The sequence below is a fragment of the Triturus cristatus genome, chromosome 7, assembly GCF_964204655.1.
Source record: "Triturus cristatus chromosome 7, aTriCri1.1, whole genome shotgun sequence".
Classification (NCBI taxonomy): Eukaryota; Metazoa; Chordata; class Amphibia; order Caudata; family Salamandridae; genus Triturus; species Triturus cristatus.
In genome coordinates this window covers 1440746520-1440766288 of record NC_140590.1, presented here as the reverse complement: position 1 = coordinate 1440766288, position 19769 = coordinate 1440746520, and the positions used below count along the sequence as shown (strand labels likewise).

General features: G+C 42.9%; 1 protein-coding gene across 6 annotated transcripts in view; it reads right to left on the bottom strand.

Moving 5' to 3' along the window:
• The window catches only part of EPB41L1 (erythrocyte membrane protein band 4.1 like 1), a 595815-nt gene that overhangs the window by 369720 nt on the left and 206326 nt on the right, over window positions 1-19769 (bottom strand). For 2 of the 6 annotated variants that reach the window (XM_085619171.1, XM_085619175.1), the window contains exon 1: window positions 826-963. The exons of the other annotated variants lie outside the window; for them this stretch is intronic. The gene's annotated coding sequence lies outside the window, so the exon portion shown is untranslated. Of the gene's footprint in view, window positions 1-825; window positions 964-19769 lie in introns of those variants that run through there. 6 annotated transcript variants of the gene reach the window in all.

Below are 19769 nucleotides of genomic sequence, written 5' to 3'. Positions count from 1 at the left end.
CCGGGGCAGGGTGGTCCAAATATCCTCGCTTGCGTCAGGGCCCACGTATCCATGCTATGCAGAGCCCCTCACACTGGGCATTCGCAGGCACTTTGTGTACTACCCTCTCTCTCCATCTATCGAGTATTGCAACCTATTAAGCTTCTTCACTCCCTAGCTCCATTTCTTACCCTTTCTCTCCTCTCTGTTTGTTACTACCCTTACTCACCCTTTCTCTTCTCCCTGTTTTCACCCTCACTCAGTTCAACGTTTCAACTCTCCCTTTTTCACTCTTAAATTCTCGCCATTCTCTCCCCTTCGTTCTCATCCTCTTGCTCGCCTATCTTTCTACTCTAGCATTCTTCCTCACTCCGCCATCCCCTGGGTGTTCCCCCATTCACTATCTGTATTTATTGTTGGTTTGAGAAGCGCCTGGTGGGGGAGACGCGTTTTGTTCCACGGAGCCGGTAGGTGAATGAGGGGCGGATATTCAGAAAGAGAGAAAAACCCCATAAAAGGACACATATCTACATCCTAAATAAAGCTTTTCATTCCTGACAGTATTTTCAGCGCTGCTTCATCCACCTCCTCTTCACACTCTTCGCCTTGCTGCCGCCTCCACTCTTCGCCTCGCACTCCATGCTTGCTACCGACCCTCTCTTCTCCACTCTCTAAGCGCCTTCACCCCCCAACCCCCGTTCTCAAAGCCTCCCCTCCCTCTCTTCCTCAGCCCCCCTCTTTCTCCCACCCCTCTCTCCCTCATAGATCTTGTTACCCGCCCCTCTCACTCTGTCTCCTCCTGTGTCGCACCGTTGCCCCCCTCCCCTCCCGCGTCGACGGTCCTACCTTCCAGGGGGGGTCCCCGTCCTCCCTGCGGTACTCCCCCCCATCACACGAGCCGTCCGTGAATTGTGTACAACGCAGTGCCCTCCGCAGGGGCCGCCGGGAGCTGCATTGATTGATGCATGCTGCAGCCGCAGCAGGGCACACCTCACTGCACACAGCCACGCGCTGGGCTGAGTTCCCACTTCCAGGCCAGTGGGGTGCCGCTTCCTCTCACTTTCCGCTCTCTCACTTTGCCTATCATTCCCTCCGGCACTCGGTGCGCTGTGTATCACTCCCCAATCCCGTATTTTATGGCTGAGATGATGCCCCCGTTACAATACAAATGCACTGCCCACACCTATGCCGCTAGCTCTTCTCCGTAGTGAACGTTACCGCATACTCCACGTTTATTACTACAGTGGAAAGGTCAGATTCCAGTTTATTACCACAGCAGCATGAACATCAGATGAGAAAATGATTATGTTTATTTATTTATATATTTTATGCGTTTTCATATAGCGCGGACTTTACCCGAAGGCGTCAGAGCGCTTCACAATAGGAACAGTAATGATACATGAGGCGAAAATTACAAGTGAGCATGTTACAAAAGCAAACGTTACGTTACATGAGGCAATAGTGACAATTGTGCAAGTATCAAGAGCAAAGTAAGTACAAGAGGTAGCAAACGATACGTTACAAAAGGAAAAAGTGACGTGTGCAGGTTAAAAAAGCATACAAAGTACAAGTAGAGGTAAAATACTGCAATAAATGGCAGGCACTGAAAACACTAAAACAAACGTTACGTTACATGAGGTAATGGTGGCAACTGTGCATGTATCAAAAGCAAACAAAATACAAGAGGTAGCAAACGATACGTTACAAAAGGAAAAAGTGACGTGTGCAGGTTGCAAAAGCATACAAAGTACAAGTAGAGGTAAAAAACTGCAATAAATGGCAGACACTCAAAACACTAAAACAAACGTTACGTTACATGAGGCAATGGTGGCAATTGTGCATGTATCAAAAGCAAACAAAATACAAGAGGTAGCAAACGATACATTACAAAAGGCAAGGTGACGTGTGCATTTTACAAAAGAGTACAAAGTACAAGTAGAGGTATAATACTGCACTAAATGGCAGACACTCAAAACACAGAAACACACTGGGAAGGCACTTCTATAGGCATGGAGAACAGAATTTCCTATAATGGAAGGACTTCCTTTAGATAATAGAGGGCGTGGATTAAATTTGGGGGTGTCTTTGAAGGAGGAGAGCTTTGAGGTCAGTTTTGAAGGCCTGGGAAGAGGTGGTGGCCTGGAGCTGAGGCGGAAGTGAGTTCCAGATTTTCACCGCGTTGCCTGAAAAGGATTGGGCCATCGATCTTTCCTTCTTGAAAGTGGGAGGTTCAAGCAATACATTTTCTGCATTACGTGATGGTCTGGAGCCTCCAGAGAGTTTCAGTTTATTCGCCCGGTAGCGAGGGGAGGAGGAGTGCAAGGCTTTGTGGGTGATACAGGCAGTCTTGTAGATAGATCTTGCCACGATGGGAAGCCAACAGAGGATGGATAAAATGGGTGTGATGTGGTCGCTTCTTTTGGCCCCATATATGACACGAGCAGTTGAATGGAGAACAGACTTAAGGGGGGACAGGTGGGATTTGGGGAGGCCAGTAAGAAGAGAATTGCAGTAGTCCAATCTGGAGAGAACCAGCGATTGGACCAGGGTTTTAAGGTCTTGCTCCGGGAAGAAGCGACAAATCCCCCAAAGAAGGCGCAGTTGGTATCGAGCAGACTTTGCAATGGAATCGATGTGGGAGAGTAGATTGAGTTTTTTGTCGAGTATGACACCAAGGGATTTTGCGCTGTCGACAATGATGGGTTTATTGTTAAGTAGATTCATCTGGTTCATCCATGATTGAACCAGGGGAGGAGAAAGTGAGGAGGAGAGGAGGAGGAGTTCAGTTTTGGAGGGATTCTGCCTTGTACACATTTTTACAAATGAAAACAGCTCTACTGCTTAATCACGAGGCCCCTTCAGTCTGATTTTAGCTTTCGGCATACATTTAACCCCTTACATCCTCGTTTTAGTTACTTTTTTGGCAGATACAAGTAAAATAGACCATATATGCAGATGCGTGGAATGTAAAATTCTATTTAACCGTTTCTGAGGATGAGGCAGGTCTTGATTTGTAAAATAATAACTGCTAGGGCCCTGACCAGGAGGAGACTGCAGCTTGTACCACCCATCGCCCCTGCCATCACTGCCAAAACAACTACTAACCATCTCTCTCACCGGCAAGTGCAACAGCTCCGAATATTTCAGGTCCCCAAAGCTAAAGGAATGGCTGGAGAGGCAGGTATTATATATTGTATTAATAAACAACTATTGTTCTGCTCATCTCTGAATTAGATGAGCAGCGCCACCATGTGGCAGGCTGTCATACGTGCGGTGTTGACGAATAAGTGGTGCCAAGCACCAGAAACCAATTAAGTGCTGGTGCCGAGCATCGGAAACCACCAGCTCAAATTAAGCACTGGAATGAGGAGGGGCAGGCATATTGACCCTCTCTTGAGATATCGTTTCTCCACACATTCAACAATTGTAATAAATAGCAATAGCAAAAAAGTATATCCAAGAAAGTGTATAGCAGTTTTTAAATCTAGAATCATGTCTTGAACTCTGCTTCTTGAGTTTTTGGGGAGAAATATGGTGTTTCCACCCTTCTGGTGAGTGTGTACTCTTATCCCTTAGGGCTTGTGGAGCGTGGCACCATTCTCAAATGGCATAACAACATGTTTCTTCACTCCAGTTTTTATGAAATTAGAGACCCAGTGGGCCAGATTCATTACGCAAGGGGGCGCAATGGCGACACGAAACCTAAGTGAGATTCATCAAGCCATGCAAAGCCATTTCGCAAGGTGTCCCTTCCTGCACAAAACAATCCTGCCTACGACGCAGGCGCCCTTGCGCCATGACGGAAGGGTGCTTGCATTAGTGCTGGGCACCCAAAAGTGCGCCAGCTCAAGGAAAGGACAGGAATAGATCGTATGATGTTAAATATGGTGCATTCCTGCCCTTTCACGCAAATATTCCCAAAAATCATCCAAACCAAATAAAGGCAATTCCTTGGCTAAAGAACTAGCTCCAGTCATGTTTTTCCATAGATTTGTCGTGCAGCTTTGATTGCATTGAAGAACAAATATATTTATGGTTATTTTATACTGAAATGCAAGAACACCTCCTGGTATTGTACACCATCAGGGACAAGCATAAGTGCCCGTCTGAATTTCTTTCAGATTGCGTTCTGATTGTTCCAGTGGCGAAGCTAGCCCTTTTGCCGCCCATGGCGGTCCCTTCATTTGCCGCCCGAGGCGGCCGAATGTAATGGGTGGCTGGCAGCCCTTTTGCCGCCTGCAACGGCTGCAAGTAAGAGCGGAGGGTGTGGCAGGGATAGGCCGCCACCCCATATCTCGTGCCGCCCAGGGCGGACTTCCCCCGTCCCTCCTTGCTACGCCACTGGATTGTTCATTGGTAACATAATCATTCATTTAAAAAAGTGATACTCTTACAGCTTAATTGACCTAGTTATTAATTCTGAGTTGCTACCAACATAGGCCTTCATTGTGTATGAGCCAGTAATCCCAGTAAACACTTCGGTGTTTTCATTACAATAATTAATACTATTCCATCCAGCAACACGAATTCATTTCTGTTTCTTTGGGTCTGTGTGTGTCCCGTACAGTTCTAAAGTGTATTCAGTACATGTCCAAGCAAGTTTGCTTACTTCCCGACAGAGCCATTGTTCTTTGCTTTCACTATTACGCCCAGGTTCTGAGGGTTACTGGGTTGCCCCATTATCCTTAATGAGTAATCCCAGTTGGCCGGTAACCAGAGTGACCGGGCCAATAACAGGAGTACCTGCTCCACCGGGAACCCAACACGTGCAGGAAGGCCGTGGCTTCCACCTGAAGACTTTATCTAATGTCTGTGAGCGAAATAAACACCAATTATTGCATGTTATTCCCCCAAAACTATCAATGTGGAGTAATTCTTCCACCCAATACCTAAATATGTCTGCGGTATCAACAGTTCTGGGTGGAAAAAATTACCTCAAATGTCCCAAATGCAGAGAGAGGGAGACAGACATAGAGTAAAAGAGAGAGGTGAAGGGGAGATAAATAAACACAACGATGACAATAACGCAAGAAAAAAAGGATGACAAATGGGGACTAACCAATACATATGATTTGTAAAAGGTAACAGGGAGAAGAAGAGACCATCACAGACAGCTACAAAGGTGGGCCCAGAAGCTAAGCGTGACAGGCTGCTAGCACGCCTGATGAGCCCGCATTTTTGTTCTGTCTCTTTTGTGTGTTTTTCTTTATCGCTCACTTCCTGCAGCCTGTCACCAGCGTCTGCTGTGCTTTTTGCTCCCTCAGTTAATGAGACCACGGCTCTCGGCATATAAAACAGAACGCCACAGCAGGGGGAGGGCTCGCATCCTGATCCCAGCTCCAGTTTTGAAAACACATCATTAAACAAGCAGTGACAGGGCCAATGCGTCTGGCTACGTGTTTGTTTTTCACTGGATTGAAATGCATAACACCATTGGGATGAGCCTGGAGAGTGGCAGCGTGTTAGTTTTGATTTGCTTTGAGGGTGTGTGTTTTCGTTGACCATTTATCACAAATCATTGGCATTGTTACCGTATATTTCTAACACTTATGAAAAAGATACTGATGAAAGATCTCACTTCAGTCGGTTGCTTTCAAGTTTATCTCTTCATGATTTCCCCTTTGTGTGTGTCTTCTTTTATTTTTTTAAAAGCCCATATTGACAGTAATGGCACAGCATCTACCTCCATGCTGTCGAAGAATACCAAAATAATTGTGCCAGAGATAAAGCCCAACTTTTTCACAAAATACATCTAATTTGCCAGTCAAAGAGCCAATTTAAGATGAAAAAAAACCACACCACTGAGGATGCCCAATGGTGCAAATGAATGAACGCGAGTCCAAAATTGAGACCAACTCCGTCAAAGGAAAAATGCCTAATTATACACCGTTAGGTAGCTATTACATGAAATTGGGTTGTTGAATTAGTATATGATATCAATAAAAGCGAGGGGTGAAATTCTAGAACTAAACTCAGGCACTGTTAATTATTCTGGGCTGCATTCCAGTCCATTACTTTCTGGCTGCCTCCTTTGTAGGTTGCAGCCACATGCCAATAATTCCTGGTCCACCTCCCGTAGGAACGGTCCTATCCAACTGCCAGGTCACGGTCCCGCTGAGCGGGAACACGCACAACCATGCAACGGTTTCAGACATCATCAGTGAGGGGTAGCTTGAGTCCTACAGAACAGTGAGCTACAGGATTCACACAGCTTTGGCAAATATGGACACTTGGACAGATAAGATGCCTAAGATTGTGGTATACAATATGTCAAATTTTTGGATAAGAAATTTGGCCGTTTTGCTGAAGACCATGCTCCTCTTTGTGACGTACCAGGTTGCACAAGTAAGAACTGCCCTGATTTATCTGCAAATGCTTTCATCCCCTTTGATATGTGATGGGGTTGCGAGCTTTTTAGCTGGGGCTGTACGCAGAAGGAAAAATATGGATCGCCGGTAGAAATGAATTGGGTTTTGTTGAGCCGAATAAAAAAACGCTTTTAAACATGTTTGATGACCTTTTTAACTTAGTATTGATATTGGATAATATTTCTTTTTAGTAAGGTATTTGCTGGTACTATAGGTTTTATTACGTTACACCACATGTATATGGGGGTAAGTAACCGTTTTAAAAACAACTGCATATGTAACAGTAGTTTTGCTCTGTTTTTATTATGTATTTGTACTGGTTACTCCTTGTGTAAACCTACTTTTATGGCCATAATGCGGCCAAATAAAGTTTTAAAGAAGCATACAACAATCATGAATGTGATATCTTAACCATTTAAGTAGTTCTGCAAATGTGTGTATATGATATGTTAAAGCTTTACCTGTAGCCTTGTCTCCCGACACCAGATCATTGTGTGTGTCTGCATCACTGTGGGATTTATATATAAAATGTTTATAGAGGGTTCAATTCTGTCTGAGGGGTGACTGCTATGAGATACTAAAGATGGGATGCTATCAATGCTTAATGTGTGAAAAAATAAGTGCTAGGGCTCTTGTCAGGTCACTGCAGCTTGCACAAAACATTGACCCTGTCAGCACTGCCAATGATACTACCAACACAACTACTAAGCATCACAATTCTGCAAATATAACAATTCAGACTATCACAGGCCCCCAAAGCTATAAGAAGGTATTTGTAATTGTTAATGTATATTGGTTTAATAAACAACTGTTGTTGTGCTCATCTCTAAATGAGACAAACTGCGCCACCATGTGGCCGACTCTCATAAGTACCGGGGTTGACAATTAAGTGCTCGTGCTGAGCACCGGAAACCACCGGCTCAAATTAAGCAGTGGGTGCATAGAGGTACCTAAATTCACTTAATTCTTCTAAATACGTATACAGCTGACGAGGATGAAAGCACATTTGTTTCTGTCGATTTGATGGACTGAACAAGTAAAAGGGTGTAAACAGACACCCCTTCCTCACCATTGGAGATATGATCAATCTTCTAGCATATGCTAGGGTTTTTGTGATCCTGGATTTATCTGTGGAATATCACGGATCACGCTGCACCCCTAGAGTCTTGAGGGTACATGATTTGCAAAACTACAGAGGGCGCATATAGATTACTCAGGATGTTGTTTGATCTGGTGCTACAGCTATGCTCGCTGATCTTGAAGCCTGTCAACTCAAACAACTGGTGCTGGAACCCACTCATTCGGCTGGATACTTATTATACCCTGTCTTTTCTACTATTTCTTCCCTCCAGGTCAAACCCCTTAGCCCAGTCTGCTCGTCCGACCACTACCTTATCGCTATCTTCCTCCCACAGGTGGCGACCACACCTACAGCTACGTCTAGGGCTGTGTTTAAACGCAGCTGGCACAAACTTAAGCTGGAGGATCTTCTGGCCCTCTTGTCTTCCGGCCCTCCCACCCTTGACAAATCCGACCCAGAACAAGCCTACAACGCTATCTGTGAGTGGATATACGCGGCACTCGACTCCCTTATTCCGGCAAAATGGTCCAAGGGCCGTGACTCTGGCTCCAATCCCTGGTACACGGATTCCCTTGCCGCTTTGCGGAGCGCTTGTAAACAACGTGAGCGAGCCTGGCGCAAGGACTACTGTCCCTTAGTGAAGAAACAATATCAGGCCGCAATCAAAAGTTACCACAAAGCCATACAGTTAGCGCGTACTGATTTCTTTACTAATCAGATTGCAGCTAGCAACAATCCCACAAAATGTATATTTAAGATCCTCAATGACCTGAAAAAAAGGAAAGACCCACTCACCGCTCATATCACCTCCGGAAAACAATGCGAAGAACTTGCTACCTATTTCGTTCAAAAAGTTGCTAATATTTATAAGTCTTTCTCCAAATGCCCTGGGTTGCCAGAAGCCCTTCCAACCCCTACATCCTACTCCTCCCTGGAGAGCATCCCTCCTATCTCACAGGAGGAGTTCCTTGCTCTCAGTACCAAAGTCAAATCTGGGTCTCCTCTTGACCCCATGAGACCAGCCCAATTTCGAGAGTGCCTTTCGGTGCTTCTTTTCCCATTACTCTCGACTATTAACTCCTCTTTCAGTACGGCACTGGTGCCCCCGGCTTGGAAACAGGCTAAGGTGCTTCCACTGCTGAAAAAACCTCTTTTGGACCCCACCAAGCCCGAGAATTTCAGACCAATTTCTCTTCTGCCGTGGGTTGCCAAAGTAGCAGAAGCACATGCCAATAAAGTTCTCTCTGACCACATAATCAAAAATAAAATCCTTGATCAATCCCAGAATGGATTCCGTGCGGGGTACAGTACCGAAACGGCCCTGCTAGCAGTGAGCGAAAACCTACGTTCTATCCTTGACAAAGGTCAAACAGCGGCACTCGTATTGCTCGACCTGAGTGCCGCGTTCGACACGGTCTCTCATCGGATCCTCCTGCGTTGGCTAGAGGAAGCGGGAATAAAAGACCGTGCCCTTGAATGGTTCCGCTCCTTCCTGTCAGACAGATCCTTCCAAGTTTCCGCCCCCCCTTTTGCTTCCTCCATCAAACCCATTGAGCAGGGGGTTCCTCAGGGCTCGGGGTTAAGTCCGGCCCTGTTTAACCTTTACGTGCAACCCTTAGCTGCTGTCGCCCGTCACCATGGTCTTTCCATGGTCTCCTATGCGGACGACACCCAGCTTATGGTGGCTCTTTCGGACGATCATGCCCACAATGCCTCTCACTTTCGGTTAGGCCTTGAGGCTATCGCGGGTTGGCTGACAGAGAATTGTCTCCAGCTCAACGCCAGTAAATCCGAGGTCCTTCTGGTAGGCAGGGATAGGGAGCTCTGGAACTCCTAATGGTGGCCTCCGTCTCTGGGCCCTGCCCCCTCCCCCAAATTGGTGGTAAAGAACCTCGGATTCCTGTTTGATTCAACCCTGCGCTTCCAAGAGCACACCAAAAAAATAGCCGGCACATGCTTTGGTCTTTTACGTACCTTAAGACCCACTCTCCGTTTTTTTGACCCGGCTACACGTCAACTTATAGTCCAGGCCACTATCCTCTCGAGGCTAGATTACGCCAATTCTCTGCTGCTAGGCGCCAATAAGGCGGAACTGAATCGTCTTCAGCGCATTCAGAATTCTGCAGCCCGCGCTATCCTCGGTCTCTCGAGATCGTGTTCAGGAATTGGGGCTGTCCTACGCCTTCATTGGCTGCCTATCTCAAAAAGGGTTGACTACAAATCCCTATGTCTCACTTTTAAAATCCTAAAACTCTCCACCCCCGAGATCTTGTCTGGCCTGATCACCCCGTACATCCCTAGCCGTATGCTGCGCTCTTCCGAATTGATCCTAGCATCTGTTCCCAGAGTCAAGAGATCGAGAGCTGGGGGCAAGTCTTTTCGTCTCTTGGCAGCCAAGCTACGGAACTCCCTTCCTCTAAAGATCCACAGCCTGGAATGTCTGACCTCCTTTCGGAAAGCTATAAAAACCTTCCTCTTTCCCAAGACCTGATCATTCTCTCTTTTTCTGGAAACTGCTACTAGCGCCGGGACGCCCCTTCGTTGAGGCAGCTGCGCGCTTTATAAGCGATTTTAACATAACATAACATAACAGTTACAGTATTTCAGGAAGTAATACACAATCTATTGAGCGGCATTTCCAGCTTTAAATGCTTAAAAGGCAATATTCCGGTGTTCAGGGTCAATGCTGCGGAATATGATTCATATCATTATTGGAGACCGAGTGGAAGAGGGTTCAACATTTTAGGAGGGCGTTGTAAATTCAGGAACCCCCACATCAAATATCTTGATACAACCAACAAAAAAGAACATTTGGTGAAACAAAATCAAGGGCAGACATACGTATGCCTTTGAAAATAACCAGGCTTTAAGTGGGATGAAAAAACTGGGGGCCACTCAAAGAGGCGTGGCAGATGTAATTAAGGGCATGGCTTGAAACGCATAAGCTAAAAATCTGTGCCAGCATAGAAGGCGGCACAGCCTGTGCTGCCTGGCTGGCATTTTGCTGCTTCTGTGATTGAATCCAGATATATAATACAAAAAGTAAGATTACCTACAACAAGCTAGGGCTATTGGCTTTGTCAATGGCTGTTAGTTGCATAAGATATATAAGCAGCAACTATGGCTTTGATGCATATAATATTGAAAATACTTCCGTTCAGAAATGATCAGACTGAAAGAACTATAACGAGTCTCTTTGAAGTTACCTCAAAGGCAGTGAAGGGTGGTATTGCTGCAGAGTTAAAGATGTTTTTTTCACCTCGAGGGTGAGAGCAAAAATGGAGAGCCCGATAGAGACCAGTTTCCGCACCTGCTTTTTAGAACTAACTGCCAGTCAGACAGACCCGGCCCACTTAAAGCCCTGACAATAACATTCCTGCAGCACGGCTAATGTGTGGAGCTGACCTGGAGAAGGAGTGTTCGAGTCAGCACCAGGCTCAGGAAATGAGTGCAGCTCAAACAGACCCCAGTGGTGACAGAAGGGAACTGCACCTAGTTATAACCAAAACTGGGCTTGTTATGTAATGCAGAGTCTGCATTCTGCACTAATTGCCAGAGACTCAGGGCGAGGCGAGAGGAGGTTCAAAGGGAGCGGGTCATGCTGAAAGCCAAATATGAGAGGTTCAATGAAACGTTCCATTGCTATGTAGGCTGGTGAATGACCAATGAAAAGAGAATAACAACGGTCAATCACACACGCATTCAGTAGATCCACAACGCCTGTATTTTGCACTCTTGCAAATAGTGTCAATAAAACAGATAATTGAAATATCCAATGGCTGGAAAAAATACATCTGGATAATTACTAGACGAGGAGACTTGTGGTCCCAAAATCCCAGTCCCCAAAACTGAGTGCTGGTACTCGAATGGAAATACCAAATGAAAAACTGCTCTGAAGCAGAGAAAACTCTCTTTCCCACTTGAAATAGATTATTAACTTTAGGCAATCCATAGCAAACCATTACATACACAGTTTGCAGCCAATCAGAGCGTTTCAGTGTAATTGGAATTGGATTGTGCCTGGAGGGAATTGCACCTAGCATTTGGTATCCCACGTACGGAAAGTTCAAGCAATTCTCTTGCAGTAATTATTAACCGCAAACTGTTCATAAACCTCCACAAAGTGGACTGCACTGAGGCCAGAAGGATGGCGAGTTCTTGCTGGAGCGCGCAGTAGATCTTGGTGGAAAGATGCTGTTTACTTCAGGCAACAAACACATTGGAACAAGATGCTTAATTCAGTGTTTAAAGAGCAATGGAGGGACAAGGCAGGCAGCGTGCACACTATGGGTAGGAATCTCTGGCCGAGGAGAGTCAGGAGATACTACTGTGCACCACTGAGCCAGAATACTTAACTGACTTGGGGGCATATCAGCAAGGCGAGGCAATAGAATTATCGCCGCTTTTGCGTCCGCTTTCGTCCGAAAAGCGGTGATAATTTTATCGCCTAATTAGCAACCTCACGCTAACGCGTGAAAACTTGCATTAGTGCACGAATTCCTAACGCCCAGCATTGCATCTCTAATGAGATGCAAAGTGGGCGTTCCTGACCCGACATGACAGGAGTTCTCCTATCATCAAGCCCCACGCTATGAAGCATAGCAGGCAAGAAAAGTAGCGATAACCCCTGTTATCGCTACTTTCCTTACGCCTGCTTCAGGACTGACTTGGCCATGATATCCTATGTAAGGTGGATATCATGGCTACGTTTGTGAGTCCCTATCAACAAGCTAACGCCACATTGCGTGAGATTATCGCTGGGTTTCCAGCGATAATCTCACGTTAGGCAGTTAGCGTGAGGATTTTTATCGCCTTTGAGATAAGCGTTGCTAATAGCACGCTATCTCAGCGATAAGAATCCACGCTAGCCGGCGATAATTATCCTAGCGCTAAGTGCGCTTAGCGATAATTATCGCCGGTTGTTGTTGATATGCCCCTTGACTCTTTCAGAAAGAGAGAAACCAAACGAAAGGTGGCCTGCCAAATAAACCCTCTCTCAGGTTCCCAAATGAAAAGGGGCCTGCAAAATAAACCCTCTCTGGGGTTCCCAAATGGAAGGGGCCTGCAAAATAAACCCTCTCTCGGGTTCCCAAATGAAAGGGGGCCTGCAAAATAAACCCTCTCTCGGGTTCCCAAATGAAAGGGGGCCTGCAAAATAAACCTCTCTCAGGTTTCCAGCCTTCACGAGGAGGCAGCTAATGTACTGTCTTTGGTTAAAAGGCAGGAACTTCTGTAGGACAGAACACATGGATCCCCAATCAACGGGGCCACGGTGTATGGGCTAGTGAGGCCTGGGTCCTAACAATATTTTAGGGCAGAACCTTCCACATTATTTAGCCTGATGTCCCACGTATTGCCACCATAATGTGAGCCAAAGGGAGGATGAGAGGGACAGCTGCAGAAGAAGCAAAAACATTAGTTTTACTCATCAAAAACAGTAACCAGTCCTTCCGCATTTTGATTTAAACTTTTATCACTTTGAACAATTTGGAAGCTCATGTATCCAATGCTATGATCTCGATTACAAGCGGCCTGCTAATTCTGATGGGCTTGGTAATGGAAGCTACTCCGCCCATTGCATTTATGAATTGTGGTATTTCCACTAGGAAGTGTTGGCTGCTGAAAGCAGCTGGAATCTCTCTGAAAATTCAATGGCAAATAATAGGGATTATGCGGTAATATAGATTCCTGCATGTTATTTCTCCAAATTCTATATTCTTGTTATTTTCCTGCCATTTGAATGGCAGGGAAAACATGGGAATTATTCCTGGGCACCAGTGAGGGAGGCAAAACTCATGGAAGAATATGCTCTGGTGACCTTAACGAGTTGGCTTCACACTGGAGGATGTCTGTGTATGCACCATAGAGGTCTAGTCTAGCACTGACACTGAAGGGGGCAGGACACATGGAAACAACCCCCAGAGCTGGTAGGGGTGGCAAGTGAATGGTTGAGTCTGATTTTGTTTTCTGCCTTTCTGTAAGGACTGCCCGCCCAAATTAATGACATTATTCTGATTACATTAGGCAGAGTGAACATATATTTATAGGGTCTGGACGAAAATTATTTTGAGACAGACGATTCTTTCTTATGTAATGTTAACCCAACCAGCCAAAGGCATGGGGGCAAGCTGATACATTTCAAAGTGTTTCTCATTATTCTTCAATACTGCTTTATATTTCAGTGTATAAGATTAATTCACATTATGTGCCACATAAATCTTTCCCGTACAAACACTCTTATCAATGTGTCGAAACCCGCATAAACCAAAAATAAATCTGTCTTGGAGGAATTAAATCCTTATCATGATGTACAGGGATGTTTCCTGATTACTGAGAATAAAGCATCAAAATGTTTCCCAGTTTTGCAAAACAGCCACATCACATTAATAGAACTACAATTAGTAGACATCTGTGACCCCCTGCGGTGCCCAGAATTTTCAGTTCACCACTAATAAATCTTGGCAGTTGTTAAATATGGACGGCTAAGAGTAGTAAGGACAATGGGCAACTCTATTGACTTCAACTCTAATTTTTAAATTCTTCACCACTCCTGAAAGAGTGGTGAAAGAAAGGAGAAACCTAACGAATTTGAAAGGAACATACACAAAATACACATTACTTTAGGTACAAACTCCCAAGTCACCAACTCAATCATTTGAGTCAAGTATGTCAAGGGGCAGAAAAAAAATATCTGCAATGGCCACTACCTCCAACACATAGTGCATATCAGTGGATAAGACTGTTCACAAACTGACTCTGTTCAGTTCAATTTATAATTACTTTTGGCGAGTCAGCTGCCCAATATCTTCGGGGCCAATTCACAGAACTAATCTGAGACAAAATTCTAAACTTACTACTTTTGGTATTCACAGAAGGCCTTTAGTAGTAGTAAAGTTAGGATTTTGTCTTAAGTTTGACTTAAGACAGACTTAAGACAGACTTAAGACAAACTTAAGACAAACTTAGGACAGACTTATGACAGACTTAAGACAAACTTAGGACAGACGTAATACAGACTTAAGACAGACTTAAGACAAACTAGGACAGACTTAAAAAGACAAATTCCTAACTTTACTACTACTAAATGCCTTCTGTGAATACCAAAAGTAGTAAGTTTAGGATTATGTAGTTCTGTGAATCGGGCCCTGCGTTGTAAACCTCTAGCTTGAATTTAGTAAGGGTATTAGACAATGAAATCCACGTTTTTACATTTTGAAAAGGTTACTAATGCACCCGCACATGGAGGAGGCAAAGAGTTATCCAGGCATCCATTATACATGTAATGGAATGTTAGTACCAAAAGTTATTGAAAATTGTTTCCTGACAACACCATTCTCCCCGATAGTCTTGCCTGAGGTGAATGAACAAAGGTCTCCGAGATTTCCTTCCCTAAACAAATTTCCAATCATTGGCTTGTGATCAGAGACGGATAGCAGAGATTACCAACATTGTTACAAAATCTGGTATTAACATTATGTGTCTAAACTTCCTTAAACAGTGCAACATAAAAATAAAGACAACCCCTGAAAGCATTGTTTGGGTGGGACTAAACCCTCCCCTAACAGTGATTGAAAATATCTATTGTAAGATTTTGTTTTTGCTGCTTAAGCACGAACATACCAGTAATTGCCACACTTTCTTTCTTTCTTCATAACACCTTTGGTTTATTTCTTATGGTGTAACATCTTACAGTTTAAATATACATATTTTGGAGTACAACTTCATGAGCTCACTCACCTACACACCAACCTGACCCAATCCCTCTGAGACCTGTAGATTTACTTGTCTTCTTCATTTTTCCTTTTCCTAGCACCATATCAAACAAACTGCTTTCAGAAAAATGCTTAAGGGCTTCCTACATAGCTATCATGGCATTGGAGCTACTTATGAACTATCATAAATCACAAACGTCACATAAATCATAGCAAATTCTTCTTTTATTAGAAATAACCCTTCTAGTAGCTAAAGGCCGGAGACAGAATTTGAAGGGGATCATTTTTTGAAAGAGCATTCAATTGAGACCAGGGAAAGATCAGAAAGTCCTGAATTCGAAGGAGAATGGATTAAAGACAGTAGTGAAGTGTGGCTCGCGAGAGACCAGATAGTACTGCAGGTAGACGGCGGAGTACAGGCACTACAGCGGTTCTGGAAATAATCAAAAGGAATTTTACTTTTGAACTGTTTACTAACTTAGGGAATGTTGTTGTGCCTGCCATGCATCCTGCAAAACATATTCTACTACCAAATTCTGAAGTGTGGACACATTGGAAACCTTCGATTATTTAATAAAGTAGTTGTAGATCAGATAGACTCATGATCTGAAGTACTATGTTAAAGCCCCTGACCATCACGATTATTAGGGAGTTAAAGTTCACCAGACCAATTTGCAATTCATGTATTAATGTAAGACCACAGGTTATTGGGCCAAAACACTGTACTATAGTCACTAACTCCCTTTGCAGCACTGGCTCAGCAAAAATTTGAATGCCACATGCATCACAGCAGATTCTTTATCCCCCGTTATCGCAATACTTCTTGAACTTGTGGCTACCTTACATTTTGATTTACTAACAAAAGACTGATTTGCTTCTTGAAGCCGATGATGTTTTTTACATATGTGGTCAGTTTTAATGGTTAACTCTTCAAAGTATAATTTTGCCTATAACCCATTAACACCCTTATTGTACTCCTCTTCTGGCCATTCAATGACACAAAACGCCTATCAACATAATGTTCAACTTGGCCTAATTCATTACCTAAATTGACATTGTGATCAAGTTTCCTAATTCAGGAGGCAGAAAATTATCAAAAGTATTTTCACTGTCTGACATGTAGACCTCTAAATTATTCTCATTTTTCTTTTTTAAATTTCTAATTTCTGAGGAAATAACATACTTGTGAAATTAAAATTGGTCACTAAATCTCAAAAAACAAAACAAACAATCGGTGCTTTCAAATCCATGTACTGATCTGTCCTCTTAGATATTCTTTCATAGTCCAACAAAATTTAACACGCTTGTGATTTCTATAAATCATCAATGATCCCTCATTTGAATTGTCCTAGGCATGGGAAAATGTTGCTTGATTGCACTTGCAAAAGGCAAAAACGTGCTTTTCTTCTTCGCCAACTCTTCTATTCATTATCAAGCCTGCCTTTTCCTCAAGACACGTACTTGTACTAATCATTTAAGCCAGATCAATATCAAAGATTTGTTTTCTGGTAAATGTATGAGTGGTGATGGCTGTATTATCTTAAGAGCATTTCCTTTATCAATTAACGAGAGTGTCTTCAGTGCACAATTATGGATCATATTAGTAAGCATTTTTAGAATTGAGTCTAGAAATCTCCATACTAATTGAACATAGTACGTTTGAAAAACATTTCTAGATAGTTAAATAATTGATAAACAATTTTCTGATTCGTTTCTGGAATTCCTGTCATTAAAAAACGCATCATAATATTCATTAAATTCAACATTTTGAACATATTTCTCATAAAAGGCAGCTTAATGTGATGAAGCATGTGTGGGTTTGGAGAAGCATAATAAAAGATAATCTTAAAAAATAGACAGTTTTGGACCACACTTTATTATTCTAATTTCCCTTACTCTATTTATCAATGTGTGGTTTACGGTTATTTGTTTTTTGTCCTTCTTCAGTTTAATAATTCTTAACAAAATACAAACATCAAACCAATTCCAGGATTATTCACACAACAGTCGCCCATATTTATGTTTCACATATGTGAGTCATAAACAAAACAGTTACACATCACTTGGATGCCTTTGTCTGAAAATCCAGAGCAGCTGATGACCCACTTTGAAAAACCTGTGTTATCATCTAATTGCAAACACAGTTTTATTTAAGCATTTTGTAAACATGCCTTACATGCAAAAATAATACCATAAATTAAATAAATGATATGTAGCTCATAAAAATAAGATAAGTAAAGGGAAGAAGAGATGCGAGGAGGAGAGGGCGGAGAGTGGTGAGGAGAGGGGAGGGAAGGGGAGGGATGAGGGAAGAGAGGAGGGAAGAGAGGAGAAGAGAAGAGAAGAGAAAAGAAGAGAAGAGAAGAGAAGAGAAGAGACAAGGGGATTTCCAGTATTTCAAAATTGCTGATCACCGTACGTCTCGTCGTCCATAATTTGTCTGCATTAAAGCAGGCTAGAGGTTTCACTGATTAAATGCTCATGCATATTATCTCCAGTGATCTAAAGGCCATATGTTTGAAATCCTTCAGAGCAGTCTCATTCTTGTATGATTCTGAAATCATTGAACTTTGCCCCATAAAGTGATTAGTACTAACTTTCTCAAATATTAATCATCTTTCCTAAGTATACATGCATCCATATTGTATAGTTCATTCCTAATAAAATCTAATTATTCAATGTCATAATGAACTTTTAGTTAATATTATTTTTTCTGTACTCATTTCTCCGTACTCTATTTGACCATCCTCCTCTTTCAAAGCATGCACACATCCCTTCAGGACGTGGGAAAAGTGTCTAAAGGCTGTATTTAGAGCTCGGTGGAAAGGATACTCCATCACAAACATGGTGGATTACCTGCTCGGTGTATTACAAGTGCATTATAACCTTCAATACTTGTACTATGGAGGATGGAACATCTGCTGCATTTTGAAAAAGCATCCCATTCGCCAAAGTCTAAATAAGGCACTGAATATCTATGCAGACTAAATAGAACAATGTACAATTAGGGTAAACAAATGTTGTTTGTTAATAATACTTCACTAAATTCCAAAATGAAGATGACGTAAGGCACACAAAGAGGTGTGATGTCCCCGGGCCATTAAAGCCAAGGGACAGTCAAGTCACTAGGATCAGTTCTAGTAGAACCTGTTTAGTCCCTTCTCTGGGAGGCTTATGCGTAATGCTATTACAAGTGTATATCAGATTAATATGAGTGTACTGATGGGGCCCGCTTTAAGATAAATACTGATTGGCTAAATATATGCTTGTGGGGTTGTGCATCCTTCATCAATGCTTCAACATGAGAGAGATGAACAAAGGCACTGGGTCAAAGATGATATCTACGTTACGTGCTTTGGGGTATGGGATTAGTGGGTTGCACACCTATGGTGAATCATGAACGATAGTTGATTTGAGCCGTTTTTCCCAATAGCATATTGTCTGATATTAAGCTGCTGGAGCATAGTTTGCCTTCTCTCTTCAGGCCATGGCAAGTTAATGTACAGGTAGTGTGCCCAGTCTCCTGATAAGCATATCAGAATGTATGTATACATCTACAGAGTTTGAAACATCATCTTGTTCAGCTGATGGCATCAGTCAGCAGCGGCAGCTCCTCCGCAATGGCGGAGGAGCGTCGCCCCACTAGCTCAGAGCGAGCAGCTGAAAAATAAAGCAATATCATAATAATGTTTTATTTTTCAGCTGCTGGCTGAGCCAGCCTTTGTAGGAAGTGGCCGGGCCATGGGAGGGTAGAGGAGGAGTGGTTTGTGCACTTCTAAGTGCGCATGTCTGTTTGGCCGGCCGTCTTAGGCCGGTCAAACAGACATGCGCACTTAGGTATCTCCAAACAAGCTGTATTGCACAGACAAATCCCAGACTCCCTGTGCCTGAGCGAGCGTTAATCCAGCCCTCTCAGGCCAATCCCCACGCTGCTCTCATAGCATAAGAGCAGCGTGGGGATGGGACCGGGAGTCTCTGTTGCTGTACCAGTATCTGCTGGGACAGGAAGCAGAGGAACCCCGAGGCGTGGGGCAGCCAGAAGCTTCAGATAAGTCTTTTTTTTTTTTTTTTTTTTTTATTTATTTATTTATTTATTTTTTTCTTTTTTTTGTGGTTCAATTTTTTATTGAAATTTACAAAAGAATACACATAGTATAATAACTGTTTGCATTATCATACAATAAATATATAAGAAAATTGTTATATATAAGCATATAATAAAACTTTCTGAATAATTAATCATATTATATAATTTAATAAACACATAAACAGATCCATGCAAAAACAAATATTTGACTTTATATTGAGGCCATAAAAGATGGAATTACGGGAAGGGGGGGAGGAGAGAGAAAGGGAAGGCAAAGAAGGGAACACAAAAGAAAACGATAAATGAAAATGTACACAAATATAAGACATAATGCTATATAAAGCTATATAAATATGTTCCTGAGAAAAGAAGACACTCTAGAAAACCAATAAGAATAGAGAAAAGATGAATATAAGGGATAATAATTTCACTTGATGTATAAATATATATATTAAAAGATACAGAATTATATGTAAGTGTTCTGGTGAGTAGCTATTAAAAACAACAACAAATAGGTAGACACAATATGTATTAAGATTTAT